The following is a 12,663-nucleotide window of genomic DNA, read 5'->3' as shown; positions in this document are numbered from 1 at the left end:
CAAAGAAGCAGTAGTTACCAAGAAATTCCATAACTAGAGGACTTGCTTTTCTGCTTGGCTCCCAGGGGAAGTTGGATTGGATAAGAGGAATTGAAGCACAAGGAACGCAGTCGGTATTCAAACAACTATTCAGAGTTCCAAACTCTTGACAAGTCAATAATCAATCACTAGATTTAGGATCACAAGCCGATGCGATGCTTCATGTTGAAATGGGTTAGTCTGCATCTGAGAGACCCCGCCTAGCTCTAAAATGGTTTCAACCTTTCCTCGACCTCATGGAATGAACTAACTCATATGCAGTGCCATCGTCTTTTCATGTCGAAGACATGGGTTCGATTCCCGTAAGGGATAGGTACTTATTCCCGGCTGGCGATATCACACTGCCCCACCGTGCCGCAGGGACGAACTTCAATAGCCCATCATAGCACTCTCAGTCAGGGGGTTAGGGAACTCTAGAGGGAATTCACTCAGCTCTGGGCCACTGAGGGAGTCCTGCACTAAGGGGTCCTCGGACAGCCGGACTATATGCTTTGGCGGGACTGTTGGACTATGAAGATACAAGATAGAAGACTTCGACCCGTGTCCGGATGGGACTCTCCTTTGCATGGAAGGCAAGCTTGGCGATTCAGATATGTAGATTCCTTACTCTGTAACTGACCTGGTGTAACCCTAGCCCCCTCGGGTGTCTATATAAACCGGAGGGTTTACTCCGTAGGACGAGAACAATCATAATCATAGGCTATCTTCTAGGGTTTAGCTATTACGATCCTGTGGTAGATCAACTCTTGTAATACTCATATTCATCAAGATCAATCAAGCCAGAATTAGGGTATTACCTCCATAGAGAGGACCCGAACCTGGGTAAACATTGTGTCCCCGCCTCCTGTAACCATTAGCCCTAGACGCACAGTTCGGGACCCCCTACCCGAGATCCGCCAATTTTGACACCGACATTGGTGCTTTCATTGAGAGTTCCACTGTGATGTCAAAGATAGGATTGATGGCTCGCCTTGTTATCAAGGATAACATCACCATCGGAGGAGCCATGGCCTCAGGCCAAGCCCTCCGTCTTGGCGGCTTCACTATGACCGCCCCTTCGGTCGTTGGGCCGACGATGACTTCTCGGGTCATCAAAAATCGCCTCCGCATCATCTCAGAATACTCCGAGCAGATGGATCCGACGGAGTTTTCGTCTTTAAACGAACTCCTGGATTGCATTGCCGCCTTGGGAGTCACTACGGACTACAATCGGATTGGGCTTAAACCCGACCAAAGAGAGATTGAATCTCCGCCGATCACCCATCAGATAGCGGTAGTGGAGGAACAACGCGACAACTCTCCCTCTGTATTGAGGACGAATTATGTTCGGATTCCGAGCTCACAGAGCCGGATACCCGCCCACAGGCAGATGCGCCTCCTATCCCGAACCTAGAGTCGGGCTGTGGGCCGTAGAAATTGGCTTATACTCCGGAGCCCGAGCTACCAAGCTCGGAAATTTCTCAAACTCCGAATCTCAGATTAGGTCAGGGTTCGGATTTAAAGCCACCCACCCACCCAGAGACAAGAGATCTTATCCACATCAGGCAACAGTCCCAGGAAACGGTCCATCACTTCTGGGCCAGATTCCGCCTTGTCAAGGACAGGATCAAGGACTGCCGCGATGAGGACACAATCTCATTATTCTGCAAAAACTGTATGGACGAGGGAATCCTCAATGCAATCAATAGCCGTCGCGTATCATACTTCGCCGACCTGGTAGCAATAGTACAGAAGTACTGCGCAATGGAAAGCACCTGGAAAACTCAGGCAGCTTCTTGGGAGCCGCCGGTTTCCACTAAACCCCTCGTCCGGACAAAAAGGATGCGCCCTCGTAGGTCGCGTGATCCAATAAATAAAAAATCAAAGCCCATTACGGGGCGCGGAACCGTCCTGGAGGGATGGCTCGATAGGCCATGCAAAATACACACAACACCAGATGTTGTACCAACCCATGGCCTTCGAGCATGTTGGATACTCCTGCAGGTGGCCAAAAACGGCGAGGATCTCCTCACCAAAAACATCGGAGAGCAACATACTACGGAAGACAACAACCCTACAGTATTGACAGTCTTTGAGACTTTCGCCTAAAATATAAGGCGCAAAAGGGCACTCCGCGGCCTTGTTGAAGTCTGCCAAGTTGCAGCAATAAACCCCTGGAACGACACGGCAATAACTTTCAAAGCCAATGACGAACCAAAATTCAGAACAGTCCGGGCACCTGCCGCATTGGTCCTCAGTCCAATAGTGGACGGCTTTTGACTTACGAAAGTGCTCATGGACGGCGGCAGTGGACTAAACTTCATTTACGAGGAAACTCTCAACAAAATGGAAATAGACAGGAGCCGCATTGAGCAAAGTAATATGACCTTCCGAGGAATTATTCCTAGTCGGGAGGCGTGATGTGTGGGAAAAATCACACTCGATGTGGTATTCGGCACGCTGGAGAATTATCGGTCCGAAGAAATAACCTTTCAAGTGGCCCCTTTCAACAGTGGATATCACGCCCTATTAGGGTGAGACACATTTGTAAGCTTCCAAGTGGTACCCCATTACGAGTACATGAAGCTCAAGACGCCCGGGCCCAATGGAATCATCACCCTTGCCAGTGATCCGGACATAGCACTCCGCGCCGGAAACAAAACCGCCGCCTTGGCCCTCGAGGCATTGTCCGAAGCAATCGCGGCCGAATAATGAACTGCATTGCGCTCCACGGTGGATAGGGACGACGTGATACTTGATAAGCGATCCAAATCCACCTCCTTTAAACCAGTAGACAAAATAGGCACGGTCGATGCCGCACTACGGGCGTTCCTACGCGAAAACTAGGATATATTCTCTTGGCACCCCTCTGATATGCCAGGAATCCCACGCAGACTGGCCGAACATAGCCTAAACATATTGAAGGGATACAAGCCGGTCAAACAAAATTGTGGCGATTTTCCGAACCCAAACGACAAGCCATGGGCGAGGAGCTAGCCAAGCTACTCGGTCCCGGATTCATCAAAGAGACAAAACACCCGGACTGGCTAGCAAACATGGTGATGGTACCAGAGAAGGATAAATCCTGACGCTTATGCATCGATTTCAAAGACCTCAACAAGGCTTGCCCTAAGGATCCTTTCCTCCTCCATGCATTGATCAGATCATCGATGCTACCGCAAGACACGACTCACTGTGTTTCCTCGACGCATATCCCGGATACCATCAAATCAAGATGAAGGAGTCCGATCAAGCCGCAATGGCATTTATCACCCCATACGGGCCTTTTTGCTTCAACACTATGCCTTTCGGGCTTAACAACGCCAGTGCCACCTATCAACGCATGATTCAAACATGCCTGGAGAAACAAATCGACAAGACAGTTGAAGCATACGTAGATGGCGTATTCATCAAAACTAGACACGTCGAGTCACTAATAGACGATCTGCGTCTTACATTCGACAACCTACGAACATATGACATTAAGCTCAATCCAGAAAATTGTGTTTTCGGCGTTCCTGCCGGAAAACTTCTCGGCTTCATCGTTTCCAATAGAGGAAATGAGGCAAATCCAGCTAAAATCTGAGATTTGTCACAGTTAGCTACGCCAACGGACCTTAAACAAGTCCAAAATTTATCCGGATGCGTGGAAGCTTTGAGCCGCTTTATCTCCAGGCTAGGAGAAAAGGCATTGCCACTCTATCGCTTTCTCTGACGCACCGATCACTTCGAGTAGACGGACGTGGCAATGGCCGGACTGGAAGAAATAAAGGCTCTTCTAGCAAGCAACCCAATCCTGGCCGCGTCAAACATCGGCGAACCTATATTATTATATAATATATCGGCCACACACCAAGTTGTGAGTGCGGTACTTGTTGTTGAACGAGAGGAGGACGGACACAAATTCCCGCTCCAGAAGTCGGTATACTACGTATCCACTATCCTCACACCATGCAAATCCCAGTACGATCATTACCAAAAAATAGCATACGCGGTTTTCATGGCATCCCGGAAGCTACGACACTACTTTCAAGAGTGCTCGATAATGGTGGCCTCTGAAGTACCTCTTAACGACATAATAAACAACCGCGACGCTACGGGCCGGATTGCCAAGTGGGCCATTGAGCTCCTCCCATTTGACATATCGTACAAACCACGTCGGGCCATTAAATCCCAGGTATTGGCCGACTTCATCGCTGAATGGACTGAGGCCGAACTCCCTAAAGAGTACGACACATATTCAAATTGGGTCATGCACTTCGACGGCTCAAAAATGCTAGCAGGCCTAGGGGCACGCGTTGTCCTAACATCCCCTACCAAAGATACTATTCAGTATGTCCTACAAATATTATTCATGGACTCCAACAATGCAGCCGAATACGAAGCCTTATTGCATGGTCTTCAGATGGCCGTCTCCATGGGCATACAACGCCTGGAAGTGAGCGGGGATTCAAACCTCGCAATATCTCAAATAAATGGAGATTTTGATGCCAAAGATCCAAAGATGGTGGCTTATCGCAACGCCGTTCTCAAAATGTTAGCTCGCTTCGAGGGGCTCGAGTTTCACCATGTGGCTCATGAAAGTAATCAAGTAGCGGATGTCCTCACTCGCATCGGCGCCAAGCGTGACCCCGTCCCACCTAACATCTTTCTGGAAAGGCTATTCAAGCCATCCGTGGTGCGGCAAGGGGAAAGTAGCGATACCAATCCGGATCCGAATACAACCCCAGATTCCGAACACATCGACATCATCGGGGGCTCAGCCACCGAAATTACACCATCGGCCCATCTCATCATGGTGGTCATCGCCCCATGGACCGAACCCTTCCTGGCCTACCTTAATAGGCGAGAACTTCCCGAGGACCATAATGAAGCACGTTGCATTGTGTGGCGCTCTAAAGCCTACAAAGTCCACAAGGGAGAACTTTACAAGAAAAGCGCTACCGGAGTACTTCAAATATGTATATCCGAGGAAGAGGGGCGACAACTCTTGGCTGAAATTCATGCTGTCCTCGGCGGTCACCACGCCATGGCTCGGGCCCTTGTAAGCAAGGCCCTTCGTACAGGTTTCTACTGGCCGATGGCCCGAGCAGACGCACAGGACCTTGTCCAACATTGCGTCGGATGCCAGCTTTTCGCCAACCAAAGCCATATGCCACCCACCGCTCTACAAACAATCCACATTACTTGGCCATTTGCGGTCTGGGGGCTTGATATGGCCAGACCCCTTAAAGGAGGAAGCCATAAGAAAAAATACATGTTGGTTATAATGGATAAATTCACCAAGTGGATAGAAGCCAAACCAGTTAAAACGGCCGAAGCCAGGCCTGTGATAGATTTTATATCCGGTGTTATGCACCGTTATGGTGTTCCGCACAGTATCATCACCGACAACGGCTCCAATTTCACAGCCGATGAGGTGAAGGCCTGTATGCGCTAATATGGGCATCAAGCTCGACTATGCTTCCGTCTATCACCCACAAACCAACGGTCAAGTTGAACGAGCTAACGGTCTTATTATGAGCTGCATTAAACCTCGACTAGTGCAGTCTTTGAAAGAATCAGACAAGCACTGGGTGGAGGAGCTCGACTCTGTACTTTGGGGGCTGCGGACCACGCCCAATCGTTCTACCGAATACACACCTTTCTTTATGGCGTACGACACAAAGGCTGCATTACCCTACGACATTATCCATGACTCACCTCGAGTGCGCATGTATGAAGAGAGAGAAGTTGAGTTAGATCGGCAAGACAGCTTGGATGCCCTGGAGGAGGAGAGTGACGTCGCAAAGGCCCGTTCCGCATTTTATCAACAACAGGCTCGCAGATATCAAAGCAGAGAAGTACGGGCCAAGACTTACAATATTGGTGAACTCGTTCTACGCTTATCGGAGAAGAAAAAGGACAAACTCAAGCCCAAGTGGGAGGGTCCCTTCATCATCGATGAAGTCCTCACCGGAGGAGCGTACCGCCTACGTGATGCGTCAGACAATCGCCTAGAACCGAACCCATGGAACGCGGCTAGACTCCTAAGATTCTATGCCTAGCACCGGACTCTTCGTTTGTCTCCTTTACCCTCCTTTTTTGTTTTTCATACTTATGTTTTCTCTCTTTTCATTTCCTTTTTTGAGCCTTAAAGCTTTTGTGCGGGTAAACCATGAATCTTCGACGCACACATTCTAAAATTTGTATGTCGGAGTATACCTGGGGGCTTCTTGTACATAAGCTTATTATTATTATTACTTTTAGAGCATCAAGCTCACCACATATGTGTCTTTTCCGCGTATGTACCTTTTCTTCGCCATTATATGCACCGATATGACTTAAGTTTTGGCCAAGCTGGGTTGCCTGGCTCCTGTGCTTATGCCCTACGTTCCCGTTAGTTCGGCTAGGGCATAAAGGGAGCACCTCTGCGATTGTTACTGCCGGGTTATCCGAACGTGTACCTCAGACTGGGTGAAGCTGAAAGCTAGCGTTCTTAAGAGAATATTCGGTCGGCGAACTAAAGATGTTCTTTACTCATTACACTATGAACCCCCGGATGATAAGCATGCTTCGATTTTTTTCAATCACAATACAGACGTGCATGTTAACGCATGTCGACCCAGGGAAAGGAACCCTTAACGGAACTATTCTCTCTGAAAGATGTTAATTACGATCAAAATGTAATATAGCATAACTAGCTGGATACTTGTCTGTTCAAGCAACTATGACCCCTACGCCTGGTTTTCACGCATACCCCGATATATATTACTGAGCGAGTATTCGGAAGCAATCCGCACCCTCGGGTCCGGAGGTTGAAGCGAAAAGGTCTGCCATGACATTTATAATTCAGCTAGAGACATAATTTGTCATTTGAAGTACATAGTCACTTAGACTCAAAAACTTGTTCTTCTATGCCTTCCAAAAGGCTATCTAACCTAAAATCTTGTTAGGAATACATGGCGGCTACTTGTACTTGGTCATATACCAAACTGACAAGAATTTCTTTTCCATCTGACCCTAAGGTCCGAACAGGGCCATGTGATTGGGGTCGAGGTTGGTATACCATGTCTTCACCATGGCACAGGCCTCTCACGCCCCTTCATGGCATGCCGATATCTTTCATAGTCGGAAGCGCCGCCGTGCTCCCTTAAACAGCTGTGCAAGCCCCTCCATACTTCCTGGAGGGCAGTCGGATGGCCATAAGGCCTTCGCAATACTTTGCATCGCCTGCCGAGCTCACTCGTGCATTTGCAACAGCTCTTGTAGCAGATCGCTCGACGATCCGGACACCTCCTCTTCAGGACGGCCCGTCGATATACCTACAGACATAATTATTGTCAGTTTCTTTCCTTGTCGATCTATGTAAGGGTAAGTCCGAACACATACTAAATATGCCGCCTCACAGCTTCTTATTCTCCTTCACGGAGTCAGCTAGCTGGGCTCGCACATCTTTTAGCTCTTCACCGAGCTTGGTGTTGGCATCTTGGAGTTTGTTCTTCTCCACCCTGACTTGTGTCAGTATACGTTCGCTCGCAGCCAGTTGCCTTTGAGCTCCTGGATTTCCCGCTTGTGCGACCTCTGGTGCCCCTATCATAAGATTTGCACCTGCATTAATAATTCTGGTATATGATTATGTTTTCTCGATAGAGGGGAACATTACCAGACACTACCTTCTTGGATTTCTCCAGTTTGGCGGTAGCAATAGCCAGCTGGGCCTAGCAATTTTGCAGCTCTTGAGATAATAGGTTGTTCTTCTCTGTGAGCACCTGGTTGTATAATAATCCTTAAATCAGTTTTATTAACTGCCTCAAGTCTCGGGGGCTACTAGTATATAATCATCAGACTTGTGCAAACTACGGACCTTACCCGAGTATCTTTCAAATACTAGTCTGTGGCCTGCGCAAGCCCATCTTGAGCAGCTCGGATGTATGCATCACCTGAGTTAAAGGCATTAAAAGCCTCTTCTGAAAAACCAAGGTCGTGAAGAACGGCCTGCCTGCGCCGATGATTCATGGCGCTTTCTACTTTGGAGTTTGTGGCGGATACTTTATCCGAATCCTCTGCTGAAGAACAATCTGGTGTCACTTTCGCGTCAGCCTCTGTCCTCGAGACAGGGTCGGAAATCTGGCCAGTAGAAGCATGACCAGCAGGTTTCCCGAACACAATCCGGCGAATATTTTTCCTGATAAGGCACAACGGATGGAGTCATACTTTAAGATGACGACTATGGAGCATATTTAAAACCTTACCTCCTCAATAAAGGCTCGGCTATATTTCTATTTGCCTTCCTCTTCAGAGGCCTGCCCTTCGTAGGCGCCGCCTTCTTGCGTGTTGCCTCAGGAGCAGCATGGCGTGCCGAGTGCCTCCCTTAAAAGAGCATAATATAGTGCGGAGGGTAAGGAGGAAAGAGGGAATCATCTCGAAGGACAAGTCTCCTGATTACTTACATGTGATGCAGGGAGGAGGCCGGGATAGTCGGCAATGATGGCCACTTATGTGCCATCACAGCTCGCCTGGTAGAATACCCCTTCCCCGAGCTCCACGAATATATCCAGATCTTCTTCGAATCTGGGGTCAAGGGCTCGGTTGTGGTCCTCTCGCTGTGGAGCTGGGCTGTGGATATCATTGGTGATTTTTTGCCATTCCTGTTATAAATGGACGGATTCATATTTATGAAAAAGGACTCAGGGAGTAAATAGAGTAGAGTAGTGGAATGGAAACTCACCCAGCTGGGAGGGTTATACATGGAAAATCCATCTCTGGGCTTAATGCGGATGAACTCCTCTTTCTCCCGTTTATACAGTCCGGACAGTATTATCGCCAAAGCAACGGGAGTGTCCGGACCCTTCTGACCACAGCGGGTGGCATCGTCTTCTCCATTGAAGTGCCACATGGGACGCCCTCGGTATTGGAGTGGCTGAACCCCTCGCATTATGGATATCGCCATAACCTCGATTATCTACAATCCGGATTGAGCAAGCATCTTTATCTTGCTCATTAATTGATGGACTTCCGTACTATTTTCCTCCTTAAGGCTCCGGGGACGCCAACTGAGGCGTTTCTTCAATGGAGCACTTGAAAATTCAGGTAGACCCATTCGGATTGGGTCAGGAAGGGAGATGTCCTCAACATAGAACCATTCGGAAGGCCATTCTTCGGATGCCTTCTTCGGCGTGCCGGACAGGTACCCGGTCCCGACGATGCGCCATATTTTGGCTCCGCCTACTTGGAATATTGATCCCTCTTGATTGCGAGGGACGAGGCAAAACAACTTCTTCCATAACTCGAAATGGCCTCACAACCCAGAAATAGGTCGCATAGAGTGACATAACCTGCGATATGCAGGATGGAGGCAGGTGTGAAGTTGTGCAGCTAGAGGCCATAGTGCTCCAGAAGCCCTTGGGGGAACGGATGGATTGGAAATCTGACGCCTCTCAGCAAATAGGGAACGAAGCATACTCGCTCCCCCCTGGATGGGTTGGGGGACTCCTCCGCCTGCTCCCACTGTCAAAAGAAGCCAACCCGGCTCGAACGGGGACTAGATCTGCTTCACCAGTTATCCTTGGGATACGGAACACTTTTCCCAATCTCCCTGTTTGGGGCCATGAAGGCGGGAGGTAGAGCTAGGAGCGCTAGCCATGTTGGGATGGTTTTTTGCGTGTGAGCTCCGAGGATTCCTTGTTTGGCAGAGATGGTGTGGATTAGATCTGAAGACCGCGTCTCTTTAAATAGACAATTTATTCACATGGTCAAGGTGGCAAGTGTAAAAATGCCCCGACCTCTCACATTCGCTCGACACGTGGAAGCTAGAATCATGAGGGTGCAGAAGCTGATGAGCGTGACATTGAATGAAAAGCCGGAGACTGCTCTTTAAGTCAGGTATTTTGAAGTATTCGGAGAAGGAACCCGCCTTGCAACGCCAAAGACAATCTGCGCGCCAGACTCATCATCATTGAAGCCTGGTTCGGGGGCTACTAGGGGAGTCCTGGACTAAGGGGTCCTCGGACAGCCGGACTATATGCTTTGGCCGGACTGTTGGACTATGAAGATACAAGATAGAAGACTTCGACTCGTATCCGGATGGGACGCTCCTTTGCATGGGAGGCAAGCTTGGCGATTCGGATAGGTAGATTCCTTTCTCTATAACCGACCTGGTGTAACCCTAGCCCCCTCCAGTGTCTATATAAACCAGAGGGTTTAGTCCATAGGACGAGAACAATCATAATCATAGGCTAGCTTCTAGGGTTTAGCCATTACGATCTCGTGGTAGATCAACTCTTATAATACTCATATTCATCAAGATCAATCAAGCAGGAAGTAGGGTATTACCTCCATAGAGAGGGCCCAAACCTGGGTAAACATTGTGTCCCCTGCCTCCTGTTACCATTAGCCTTAGACGCACAGTTCGGGACCCCCTACCCGAGATCCGACGGTTTTGACACGAACAGCCGCATCCATCTAGTTGGCATGAGAAAGAAGGCAATTCCTTCCTTGGGTCCGATCTCCATTCCGGGATGGAAGAAAGAAATGAGTGTTTGCCTACTTCTTTTTCTTCGCCTTTAGAGAGAAATCTGTGTCTGCCCCTGCAAGGAAAAAAACCAAAGTGGAACAGAAAGAACAGAGAGTCAGTTATAATGAAAAACCCGGCTTCAAATAGGAGGGGGGCTTAGCTCTGGATCCCGCCTGCTTGCAGAAATGAATGGATCGGAAATGGGGCTGGGTTCTATTTCCGAGCCAGGCCCGCACCCTCTGAGAAAGAAACTTCTCAACCATCACAAGATAAAGAAGTATGAAGCTCTGTGTCTGACTCTATTGGTCATAGTTCCTTGTTGTTGCGGCCGGTGCTCGTTTGTGCGCGTGTGAACCACCAGATCATCCTTGCTTGCAAGCCATTTTGGAGCTCTAGAGTACTTACTATTGATAGTTGATGACGGAACGAACTGTTCGACCTGATCATCACCTAGTAGGTGAAAAAGCAAAGGAGAAAGAGGATCTCCTTGCCACAAACCTCTGAAAGTAGAGAAATGTTCTCGCCTTTATCATAGGAAGTGAAGACGAGTGCTTCGGCTGCGAATAACGGAGAGGCTAAGTTCCAAAGCAGAAGGCAGATTTCAAGGCGCCACACACGTGCTACAATGGCAATGACAATGGGAAGCAAGGCTGTAAGGCAGAGCGAATCCGGAAAGATTGCCTTGATAGAAAGGGCGGGCACTCTCACCGTGGAGGTAGGCACTCTCGTCTTTCAACCCCACCGTCACTTTGAATTTAGTGGGGCACTATTTACTTACAGACTTGATCCTTTTCTCGATTGAATGCACTTTCTATCTATCTATACCGGTACCAGGAAAAGCAGAATAAGCAGTTGAGCACCAAGAAATTCCTGTTTCAAGTACGCTACCAGATCACTGCCTTCTTGTATTTTGATGCTAGTATGAAGTGAGTTTGTTGCTTCTTCCTCTCTTCCTACGTATATGCACAAGGAAATTAGATTTCAGGCTTTGTGTGATGGAAGATAGCAATAGCATGCTTGGTTCCTTGCTATATGGTTTGAACAATGATGAACCAATGGTTCAATCTCTTTTCCACGGCCAGGTTGGTAAATATGTCTCCATCAAAGAGTGTGGGCACACATTAGTTATCTTTGAGGACCTTGACCTTAGTCTATCAATACCACCAAAGAAGTCTGCGTCAATCGATGACTACTTGGATTTATATGCGACTAGTGTGATCGATGGTTGACATTGTATGAACTATTCTTTTGCTGCTGCTACTGGAAATGCTTCTTCAAACCAAGAAGATAGAACAATCAACTATTGCCAACCTGAACAGTTGGACAATAAAACATATGTGCATGAGGAATTTAGGTGCTTGATGACAATGCAAACCTAATGGAACAGAGGCATAAAAAACAGAACAATGAAAATAAGATATGCAGACCTGCAACAGTACAATATCGCATTAACAAGGTGGCACCTTTAATAAACATTCAGCTGAAAAGATTCAACTATTCCCAAGCTGAAAAGCCAGAGAAGTTGGAAGAAGATGTGATCTTTCATGATACACTTGATATAACAAAGTTCATTCGCCCTGGGTATTGACATTTAACACTTCTACTCAGCTTAATATTGCTAATATATTAACCTCCTTAAATATCAAATCTTAGATTATCTCAGTGGGCATACCATCTTTGATGGTTCTGATTCAAGAAAAAAAATCTAACCACTATTTCTTCCTCTAATTTGTAGGCATCTGGGGGATGATGAGTACAAGTATCGTCAAGTGTTGTCATTGTACATAGTGGACCAACCCTACGCGAAGGACACAATTTTTCTTATGTGAGAGAAAGTACAATTGGACGCCAGTGGCAGGAGAGCAGTGGCACTCCCACATGGTTCCGCACAAGCGACGAGAGCATCACACAAGTAGAAGAGGTACTCGAGTGTCAAGCCTACATTCTTTTTTATGAAAGGGTCGAATAGCCAAAGGCCAAGTCAGTTCCAGAAGAAGGCTAACCGGTCAATGATTGAGAGAATGATGGACAGGGTGAAAGATGGAAGAAAAGGGGAAATGTATGTATATTGTTGTTGTTTCATCCAGGAATCAACACGGTTTGGTTAATTTTGTGGAGTGGAGTGATCCCATCATAGGAAGGGCTTCAAG

This window comes from Triticum dicoccoides, chromosome 1B (genome assembly GCF_002162155.2).
Source record: "Triticum dicoccoides isolate Atlit2015 ecotype Zavitan chromosome 1B, WEW_v2.0, whole genome shotgun sequence".
Taxonomy (NCBI): Eukaryota; Viridiplantae; Streptophyta; class Magnoliopsida; order Poales; family Poaceae; genus Triticum; species Triticum dicoccoides.
Note: the sequence above shows the minus strand (reverse complement) of the source record.